General features: G+C 38.1%; 1 pseudogene; it reads right to left on the bottom strand.

The window, feature by feature from the left end:
* Positions 1 to 3,203: 3,203 nt before the first annotated feature.
* On the bottom strand, positions 3,204 to 5,332 carry LOC124961421 (heat shock protein HSP 90-alpha-like; annotated as a pseudogene).
* Positions 5,333 to 11,567: the final 6,235 nt, after the last annotated feature.

The following is an 11,567-nucleotide window of genomic DNA, read 5'->3' as shown; positions in this document are numbered from 1 at the left end:
AATTTTTACATCACAAATTCAGGACCCACAACAAGAAACAAAATATCTGCTTCCCACCCTTCCAAGTCACTATCTACACCCTCCTGCCCTCCCCAGTGTTAAACATTATCTTCACTTCTGATGGTATAGATTAGTTTTGCCACGTTTTATAGTACATGAACGACAACATTTAGTACACATTCGTTTATACCTGTTTCCTTTTGCTTCATATGTGGCTTATGGAGTTCATCCATATTTTGGGGTATAGTAGCTAGTTCCTTTTTCATAGAAAATTCTATTTTGTGAATATGCCACAAATCATCTATCCATTCTACTGTTTGTTGAAATTTGGGTGATATATAGTTTAAAAAATTAATATGGCATAGGCTAAGATTTCTCAATATCTCAAAGATATTGAGAAAGATATTTTGAAAAAAGGATTTTTTTTTCATTTGAAAACTTTCAAACAATCCCTACCTGAATTCTTCCATTAATATTTTACTATATATTTTTGAATTCTTAAATGCTTCCATTAATTTAACTTTAAACAGTCAATCTCCAGAATGTATTTATTTTGCATAACTGAAACTTTGTATCCTCTGACCAATACCTATTTCCCCCTCCCTCAATTTCCTGGCAGTCACCATTCTACTCTCTACTATGTTTAACTATTTTAGATTCTACCTATGGAGAAATTTGTTTGTCTGATTTTTATTTTGGGTTTTTTGTTTTTTGTTTTTTTTTTGGAGTATTTGTCTTTCTGTTTGGCTATTTCAGCATAATGTTACCCTGGTCCATCCGAGTTATTGCAAATGGCAGTATCATTTGTCTTCAAGGCTATATAATAAGCCATGGCATTTACATACTATTTTCTTTATCCATTCATCCATCAATGAACATTTTTGTCATTTCCATATCCTGATATTGTGAATAATGCTGATAATACTGCAGTGAACTTGACTGTGCAAATATCTCTCTGATATCCTCATTTCAGTTCCTCTGGATATATATTCAGAAGTAGGATTTCTGGGTTAAATGGCAATTCAGGTTTTTGTTTTTGTTTTTCATTTTTAGTAGTAGATGGACACACTACCTTTACTTTATTTATTACTTTTATGCAGTGCTGAGGATTGAAGGCTAGACAAGTGCTCTATCCCTGAGCTCCATCCCAAGCCTGGCAATTCAATTTCTGATGTTTTTAGAACCTCCAAATTTCCCCTCCATAGGACTATACCAATTTACTTTCCCACTGAGAGTGCACAAGTTTTCCCTTTTCTCCAAATCCTTGCCAACAGTTGCTGTTTTTGTTTTATTGATAGTAGCCATCCTAACAGTAAGAGGTGGTATTTCATTGTGTTTTTAACTTGCATTTTCCTAATGACTCGTGATGTTGAGCCCCTTTTCATACATCTGTTGGCCATTTGTTGATCTTCCTTGAAGAAATGTCTATTCAAGGATTTTGCCCTTTTAAAAATCAGGTTATTTCTTTTATTATTGAATTGTAGGTGTTACTTATATATTTTGGATATAACATCTTATCAAGCATATACTCTGCAAATATCTTATTCCACTTAGTGCTATTGCTTCCACTGCTGGGCTGAAGCTTCTTACTTTGTTGTATTCCCACTTGTCTATTTTTTTTTTTTTCCTTGAGATTTGGGGTGAATTCCAGGAAATCATACCTCAGACCTATGTTCATGTTATGGGGCGCAACTTAAGAACTGACCGATTACCACTGAGAATTCCAAATTTGAGAGCCTTTATTAAGCCGACCAGCTGACTGTCTCACACAATGCCCCAAAAATGGCTATTGGGAGAAAAACCCCGATCATAGGGTTGCAGGGGTTTTTATACCATCAATCATAATCTGTTGCTATGATTCGAAATTACAAACTAATATCAGGGGATCTGAAATCATTAGCAGAAGGGGAAGTGGTTCAAAATGACCTTACTTACATACAATTTAAAGAATGGTTACTAACATCTGAACAATCACTGTTGACATCACCGTTAACATGGTACATTGTTTAGGAAACAAGGAATCAAAAAGAGAACAATTTTTCATTATATAAGATTTGCCATTTTGTCATTTCGTATTGCCAAACAAGTCATGCTAAGCAACTGTTGACAGGTACAGAGGTGGGGCGTTCCCCTGGGAAAAGTATTTCCTACATAACATGGAGTCTCAAGGTAAAATGGAGTCTGTTTAGTCATTGCCCATATAACCTGGCCCATAACATTTCCATGGAGCCAAATATGTCAATCTGTCACAGTTCAGAAACTTCTTCCCTGTTCTCTGTTTTTTATTTCACATTTCTCTAATCCACTTTAGTCAAATTTAGTAGATGATGTGAAAATAAGAGTCTAATTTCATTCTTCTGCCTCTGGATATCCAATTTCCCTAAGACCTGCTGTGGGAGATTATCATTTCCTCACTATGCATTCTCAGTACCCTTGATGAAGATCTGTTGACTATATTTATGTGAGTTTTTCTGGGGGTTCTCTGTTTAGTCCCACTGCTTTTTTTTTTTTTTTAACTCATCTGCATTTATTACTCTTTAAAGCAGAATGCTGACTTGGGTACTATGTATTTCCATTCACAAGCCTGACTGAGTTACTTTTGAACAGCTTCCTAACACACATAGGGAGGTTTAAGTTTTGTTCTCTAAACACTTTTCTTTGGAAAACAAGCCCTGGAGAGTTCCTCCCACCCAGCAAGCTGTTTCAGTGTAACACACTTGGTTCTAGAGGACTAGTGCATGCACAGTGGGTAATTACAGGGATGGAGAGTTTAAAAAGCAGATCCTAACAAGATGAAACTCAAGCCATTGTAAGACATATTTTTCTTTTAAACATCAAGGTCTATCTTGGAACACTTCAGGGACAAGATTTGGTCTGGTCTACTAAGGGATACAACTTGGTAGTGAACACTTCAGACAGAATTAATGATAGGTTACATGTCTTAGAACAAACATCTCAACCTGTTAAAATAGCCAATGTGAAACTAGAAAAAGCATTACTAGCTCTGCTTTAGTGCCTAAAGTATCACAGTATCACTTAAAAGTACAAAGAAATCCTATCTCTCCTTAAGTAGTTACTGTCATGCCATATAGACTTTAATATATGTTAACAAAAATGAACCAAAAAAAAAAATCCTTGAAAACACATCAGGAATGAAGGTGAAGTCAGAAACACATGCCTGAGTGGCTCTCCAGAGGCCTCGTCTACTTCCATTCGTGACCTGTCAGCATCTCTTCCGTTACAGCAGCGCTGGTGTCATCAGCGGTGGGATCATCTTCATGGACACCTAGCCCGAGTTTGATCATCCTGTAGATCCTGTTAGCATGGGTCTGGGGATCTTCCAAACCGAAGCTAGAAGACAGAGTGCAGTTTCATACAGCAAGATGACCAGATCTTACACAGACTTGTCGTTCTTGTCAGCCTCCACCTTTTGCCTCAAGGCCTCTATGATGGAGTGGTCAGGGTTTAGCTCCAGGTGTTTCTTGGCTGCCATGTAGCTCATTGTCGAGTTGTCTCTCAGCACCTGAGCTTTCATAATTCTTTCCATGTTTGCTCTTCAGCCATGTGTGCTTGTGACAATACAGCATGGGGAGGTCACCAATCGGTTTGACACAACCACCTTTTCAACCTTTTTCTCCAAGATGTCCTTCATGATCTTGCAGAGGTTTTCAAACTTTGTCTTTTTCTCTTCCTGTTTCTTCTTTTCTTCTTCATCCTCTGGAAGCTCCAAGCCCTCTTTGGTGATAGACACTAATGTCTTCCCCTCAAATTCCTTCAGCTGTTGGACACAGTACTCATCGATGGGCTCAATCATGTAGATCACTTCCAAACCATGCTTCCGAAGACGCTCCACAAAGGCAGAGTTAGCTACCTGATCCTTGGTCTCACCTGTGATGTAGTAGATGTGTTTCTGATTTTCCTTCATTCTGGTACAATAATCCTTGAGAGAAACCATCACATCCCCAGAAGCAGACGTGTAGTATCATAACAGCTCTGAAAGTTTCTTTCGATTCTGAGAGGCTTCATGTATTTCAAGCTTCATATTTTTAGAAAACTGCTCATAGAATTTTTTGTATTCTCTTTATCTTCTGCCAGTTCAGTGAACAGTTCTAAGCATGTTTTGACCAAATTCTGATGAATTTCAAAATTTTGCTCTGTTGCAACATTTCACGAGAAAGGTTTAGAGGAAGATCCTTGGAATCTACCACTCCTCTAATGAAGTTCAGATATTCAGGGATTAGCTCACAGTTATCCATGATGAAAACTCTGCATACATACAACTTAATGTTGTTCTTTTTCTTTCTGTTTTCAAAGAGGTCTAAAGGAGCGCATCTTGGGACAAAAAGATGAGCTCTGAATTCCACTGTCCTTCAATGGAAAAATGCTTCACTGCCAAGTGATCTTCCCAATCATTGGTCAAACTCTTATAGAACTCTCTGTACTCCTCGTTAGGGATATCATCAGGATTTCTGGTCCAAATGGGCTTTGTTTTGTTGAGCTTTTCATGATTAATGTACTTCTCCTTCATTTTCTTCTTGTCACCATCCTTCTTTTCTTCTTCTTTATCAAAACCAACATCTTCAATTTCAGGTTTGTCATCAGGCTGTTTTTCTTCTTTTTCCTTTTCCTACTCTTTATCTTCTTTTTCTTCATCCTCATCATTGCTGACTCCACAAAGAGAGTAATGGGATAGCCGATAAACTGGGCATGTTTCTTCACAATCTCCTTTATTCTTCTTTCCTCCAAGTACTCAGTTTGGTCTTCTTTCAGATGCAGGATAACCTTTGTCCCACCACCCATTGGTTCCTCTGTGTCAGTCCTGATGGTGAAGGAGCACCCTGCGGAGGACTTCCAGGCATACTGCTCGTCATCTTGTGTTTGGGGATCACAATCACTTTCTCTGCAACCAAATACGCAGAACAAAAACTTGCACCAAACTGGCCAATCATGGAGATGTCAGCGCCAGCCTGCAAAGCCTCCATGAATGCTTTGGTCCCAGACTTGAGGATAGTACCAAGGTTATTGATCAAGTCAGCCTTGGTCATTCCGATTCCAGTATCCACGATGGTGAGGGTTTGAACTTGTTTGCTTGGAATCAGATTAATGTGCAGCTCCTTCCCCGAGTCTAGCTTACTGGGATCCGTCAAGCTTTCCTATCTGATTTTGTCCAGGACAGCCTGATGAGTTGGAAATCAGCTCCCCGCAGGAAAGTCTCTTTGTTCAAGTAGGAAATGTTGATGATCAATGACATCAACTGGGCAATCTCCGCCTGGAAGGCAAAGGTCTCCACCTCCTCCTCCTCCCCGGTCTTGGGTCTGGTCTCCTCCAGCATCTTGGTCGGATGACTGTAGGGGATCTGTGGCGTAGCAGCACCAGGATGCTGAAGCAACTGTACATCTGTTTTTACAACACAACCATACTGCCATAATTCTGTAACTTTGTAAGTGTGATACAACAGCTTTGCTCTTTATTATGGTTTAGATACTAGGTGTCCCTCAAAATCTCATGTGCAAGACAATGCCAGAAGGTTTAGAGGAGAAATGATTGAGTTATGAGAGTCTTAACCCATCAATGAGTTAATCCCCCTGATGGGATTAACTGAGTGATAACTGTAGGTGGGTAGGGTATGACTGGAGGAGATGGGTCCCTGAGGCTGTGCCTTTGGGGTTTTTATTTTGTCCCTGGTGAGTATCTCTCTCTGCTTCCTGATCCTCATGTGGGCCACTTCCCTCCACCACACTCTTCTACCATGGTGTCCTGCCTCACCCTGAGCCCTGAGGAATGGAGTGGGCTGTCTATGGACTGAGACCTCAGAAACTGTGAGCCCCCAAATAAACTTTTCCTCCTCCACTGTTGTTATGGTTGGGTCTTTTAATCATAGCACTGAAAAAGCTGACTAAAACACTTTTTGCTCAAAATTTTTCATGGTTTCAAACGAATTTTAGGATTGTTAATATTGTTCTTCTAACAATGACCAGAGAAGGAAATTAAGAAATCAATTCCATTTAAAATTGCATAAAATACTTAGTAATAAAATTATCCAAAGAAGTGAAAGACTTTATACTGAAAACTATGAAACCACATACAAAAGAAAATTTAAAAGAAGCAAATAGATAAATATATCATTTTTATGAATTGGAACAATTCATATTGTTAAAATGTCCACATTCCCCAAAATGATATGTAGATTCCATGTAGTACTTATTAATAATTCCAATACCATTATTTTACAAAAATGAATAAATTCTCAGAGGTGAAATGTGGATTATAACAGATAAGTATTGCTATTTGTAATGAAAGCATGCTTATTAGCTATTTTTCATTTCATTATGAATTGCCTGTATGATTTCTTTGCATATTTTTCTATTGAGCTATTTGTCTTTTTCTTATAGATGTTTATGAACTCATAATATGGAAAATGGAACTGCTTTGTGATTTTGAATTTTATATTCTTGTTATAGTTTGGATAAGAGGTGTCCTATTTATACAGAAATGTAAAGAAGTGAAATGATTAGGTCATGAAAGCTGTAACAGAAACAGTTCCATACTGGTTTGAGTGGACTGACTGGGTGGTAATTGTGGGGCTGGAAGATGTGGGTCACTGATGGTGTGTCAGGGAAGGGTCTTCCTGTAGCCTGTCTCTCTGCTTCCTGGCTGCAAGGAATGAAGCAGTACTTCACCATGCCTTTTTTGCCATGATCTTTTGCCTCATCTGTGCACAGAGCAATGGAGATGGTTGTCTATGAACTGAGACCTCTGAAACCATGAGCCCCAAGTTAATTTTTTTTCTAAGTTGTTCTTGGATGTTTCGTTCACAGAGATTAAAAGCTGATCAACACAGAAATTGATACTGAGAAGTGGGGTCATTGCTGTGACTAACCTGACCACATGGTTAGGAAGCCTTTGAAAATGATTTGTGAACAAGGTTTGAAGAAGTCTAGAGATGCAGGCTGGAGAAACTTTAGAATGTTGTAAGCAGAGTTTAATGGACAATTTTGGTGGGAGCCCAGCAGACCACAATGCAGAGAGAAATGCAGACATTAAAGACTGTGCTCACCAAATTTCAGAAGGGAATGGGGACTTTACTGGAAATTAGAGGAGAGCTTGTTTGTGTTATATTCTGGTAAAGAATTTGGCTACATTTTACCCTTGTCCTGAGACTTTGTGTGAGGCTGAATTTAAAAGTGATGAGCCCATTAACCTGGTGGAGGTAATTTCAAGGCAGCACATCATTCAGTTCATGCATGGATATTGCTGGCAGTTTTAGCCAGATTTATTATAAGAATTAGGAACAAAAAAAAAAAAAAAACAGAGCAAAAAGATTGTAAAAACTCACAATTTGACCAGAAAAGTGCTTGCAAAATTGGGGCCAAGAAAGGTGTGGGTTGGGGTTGTAGTTCAGTGGAATAGCATTTGCCTAGCATGTGTGAGGCACTAGGTTCGATCCTCAGCACCACATAAAAATAAATAAAGGTATTGTATCCATGAACAACTAAAAAATATATATTTTAAATAAAGAAAGTTGTGATTGTTAAGACATCATAGCCACTAAAAAGATGCTAAGTACTTTGGACAAGACCTGAGGAATGGTGCCTTGAGGGAAAGGCAGGAATTGACAAGACCACACACATCACAGTCTCAAGTGTGTAAAAGGAACAGTTCCTTTGAGAAGAGTTCCTGGGGGCATCCTGCTCACATAGGGGAACCTAGGGAGTTGTTTTAGTGCTCAGCTGCCCAGGCACTCAGAGCTACTGCAGCTGTAGTCCTAGGAGGCCCAGGTACTGGTCAAGATGAGAGCAACCATGGCATTCAAGTGATGCTGGTTCTGCAGGAATGCATCATGATGCATTTGATGAGTCATGGAGGCTTCCACTGATGTTTCAAGGAAGGCCTGGGAGGCCAGGCAGTGTGTAGCAGGGTCAGAATTCCTGCAGCTGCCTTAGAGGGTGATGCATAAAGCTGTGAAGGTGAAGTCAAAGCTGAAATGGAGACTCCAGGAATTAAGAGATGCCAGTAATATGAACTGTATGCCAAGAAAAGCTGTTGATTGTGGAGAGTCAGGCTGAGAGGCCATGTGGATCGCAAACTACAATACTAAACTGGTGAGACTGCCCACGCATTTTGGAGAGCACACCTCACCACCATGTATACGAAATGCTGCATGCAGAGTTATGACACCTGTTTACCCAGGTTGATTTCAGTCTTCCTTTGGTCTCCTTGTTGCTTTCTATGCCTGTTTCTGCCTTTTGGAATGGAAATGTTTACTCTCTGCCTTTGTATATCAGATATATGTAACTTTCTTTTGATCCTTACAGGGGTTCACAACCATGAGTTGCCTTGAGTCTCAGGGGGGATGTTGGACTTGGACTTTTGAGCAAAACTGGAACTATTAAAAGTATAGAGACTCTTGAAAATGAACTATGACATTTTGCATCATAACATGTACACGAGCTTTTGGAAGCACGAGTTGGAAAGTTGTGGTTTAGATATGTGTACCCCAAAAGTTCCCATGTTAATACAGGAATATTCAGATAAAATTATTGTTAGGATAACTGTGACCTGATTGGTCCATCCTTGTTTGAATAGACTGACTGGGTGGTAACTGAGGCATGACTGGAAGAGATGGATCACTGGGGCTATATTCTTGAAGGGTTCATCTTCCCTGTGGCTCTGCTTCCAGGCCACCATGAACAAAGCAGCACTTCTCCATCACACTCTTTCACTATGAAGTTATGTCTCACTCTGGGTTCAGAGTAATGGACTTGGCCCACCATTAAGTAAACCTCTGAAGTCATGAATGAAAATAAACTTTTCCTCCTCCAAATTGTTCTTGACAGATATTTTGGTCACAGTGAGGGTTCACTCACTAACGGTACTTTTCCTGGTACATGTATCTTTACATGTATTTTTTTCACATTGCAAGCCAATCAATCTCTTTCTTCAAGAATTTGGGATTGTATTATACTTAGAATCACTAAGATGTTGAGTTTTTTAAAATTATAGATTCAAATATTAGGGGTTTTTTGTTTTTTTTTTTTTAATTGATGAACATAAACTTTTGTGGATAGTTATCAGAGAAGTACCTTTTTCCCCTCAGAATTGTCACTGTCTCATAAATTGTCAAATAATTTATCATTTTTAAACTTCTCTGAATTTCCATCATGGTAATTTACTAACTAAATTCATCTGCACATTCTAGGTCTATTTTTAGATTTTTCTAACAATTTCATCATTTGTAATTTTGGTTAGGATTTTTAGCATATTTTCACTACTCTCACTATAGGATATAATGTGAGTCTAGTCTTCACACTTCAAGTCATCGTTTCAAAAAAGCAGAAAGGAAAAGGAGGCAATGTGCCTGTAAAGACAGAAATTGGAGTGATGTAGTCAGAAGCCCAAGAATACCTGGAGTCATCAGAAGGTTGCAGGAGGCAAGGGACAGACACCCCTAGAGCCTTATAAGGAGTATAAGCCCTGCCAACATCTTCTTTTCAGACCAATGATCTCCAAAACTGAAAATAAGTTTCTGTTGTATTAAGCCAATAAATTTGTGATCATTTGTAATAGTAGCCCTCAGAAATTAATACACATGCTTATGGAAATCAGAATTGGAACACCCCAAAATGTGAATGTATGTCACACCAGTAAACTGCACACACTTAAAAATGGTTAAAATGTTACATGTATTTTACCACAATTAAAACATTTTAAATATAGGAACGGGGGTGGACAGAGACAGAGAAAGGGAGGAGGAACTGGAATTGCTACATTAATATCAGGCAAAATTTTAAAATAATATTACCAAGAAACTAGATCATTTCAAATTAGCATAGTAAACATATTAGACAACATAATAACCTTGAAGATTATAGAACTAATAAGAAAGCTCCAAAATACATTCAGTTAATTGGTTTTTTTGGGGGGGTGGGTACCAGGAATAGAACTCAGGGGCACTCAAACACTGAGCCACATCGCCAGCTCTATTTAGTGTTTTATTTAAAGACAGGAGTCTCACTCAATTGCCTAGTGTCTCGCCATTGCTGAAGCTGCCTCAGCCTCCTGAGCCCTGGGATTATAGGCATGAGCCACTGTGCCCAGTCAGTTCATTGGTTTTTGATTCAGGGGGACATAGACAGATCTGTAATTACAACAGCACTCTCTTAATAACTAGTAAAAGAAGACAGGGAGTAAGCAGACAAGTCCTGAACAGTACAATCACCTAATGTGACTGCACTGAATTTGTTAATCACTCTACATACAGCGGACAGACATTTTTCATATGTATGTGGAACAGTGCATGTGGTCCACAAAACATTTTGCAAACCAAAGAAGCCAGAAAAAAAGAGTAGTATCATCAATAATAATGGTAATTGGAAAATATACAAGTATTTTTCAAGTAAATAACACATTTCTAAATGATTCATGGGTCAAGAGAGACATATTTGACTCCATGGAAATGTTATAGGCCAGGCTACATGGCTAATGACTAAACAGATTCCATTTTACCTTGAGACTCCATGTTTTGTAGAAAATACTTCTCCCATGAGAACGCCCTGCCTCTGTGCCCATCAACAGTTGCTTAGCATCTCCTGTGAGAACACCCCGCCTCTGTACCTATCATCAATTGCTTAGCAAGACATGTTTGGAAACACAAAATGGTAATTCTTGTATGACGAAAAATTGTTCTCTTTTTGATTCCTGGTTTCCTAAACAATGTACCCTGCCAACAGTGATTGTCTAGATGTTAGTAACCATTCTTTAAATTGTACCTAAGTAAGGTCATTTTGGCCCACTTCCCTCTTCTGCTAATGATTTTAGATCTCATGATGTTAGTTTGTCATTTTAAATCATAGCAATGGACACTTATGATTGATGTACTGACTTACGGTATAAAAATCCCTACAAATCTATGGTTGGGGCTGTTCTCCCAATAGCCATTTTTGGGGCATTGTGTGAAATAGCCCACTGGCTATTAAAGACTCTCATATATGGACTTCTCAGTGGTTATTGGTCTGTTCTTAAGTTGTGCTTCACAACAAAATCTTACCAACTTTAAGGGATGCAGCTAGATTTGTACATACAGGTAAACCTATAGAAATAATTACCCATATTTAAGAAGAAAATGTACTCAAGTCAATAAAATCAGTTTCTACTTCACAGTCTAGAAAGTAGAGTAAATGAAACTCAGTAACCAGAAAAGAGGAATTAATAACTGACCCATATAATTTCATATGAAAATGCAAAGAACCTAGTTATATCAACTTAGAAAAAATACCAAAGTTGGATGAGTTATATTAATTGAGTCTTCTATTACACTATAACATATATTTATATTGGCATAAAAATGAGATCAAGAAAAATGAAAAAAGTCTGGAAATATATATATATATATGATCAATTGATATTTTTCTAAATTTATAAATGTATTTCAATGAAGAATAGTCTTTTTAAATGAACTGTGTAGGGAAAGCCATCTATATGCAAATAAACTTTGATCCATGTCTTGTGACATAAAAAAAAATTAACTTGAAATGGATCAACAAACTAAACAATACAAATGTTATAGA

This window comes from Sciurus carolinensis, chromosome 12, assembly GCF_902686445.1.
Source record: "Sciurus carolinensis chromosome 12, mSciCar1.2, whole genome shotgun sequence".
Lineage (NCBI taxonomy): Eukaryota > Metazoa > Chordata > Mammalia > Rodentia > Sciuridae > Sciurus > Sciurus carolinensis.
Note: the sequence above shows the minus strand (reverse complement) of the source record. Positions and strands in the feature narration are given on the sequence as shown.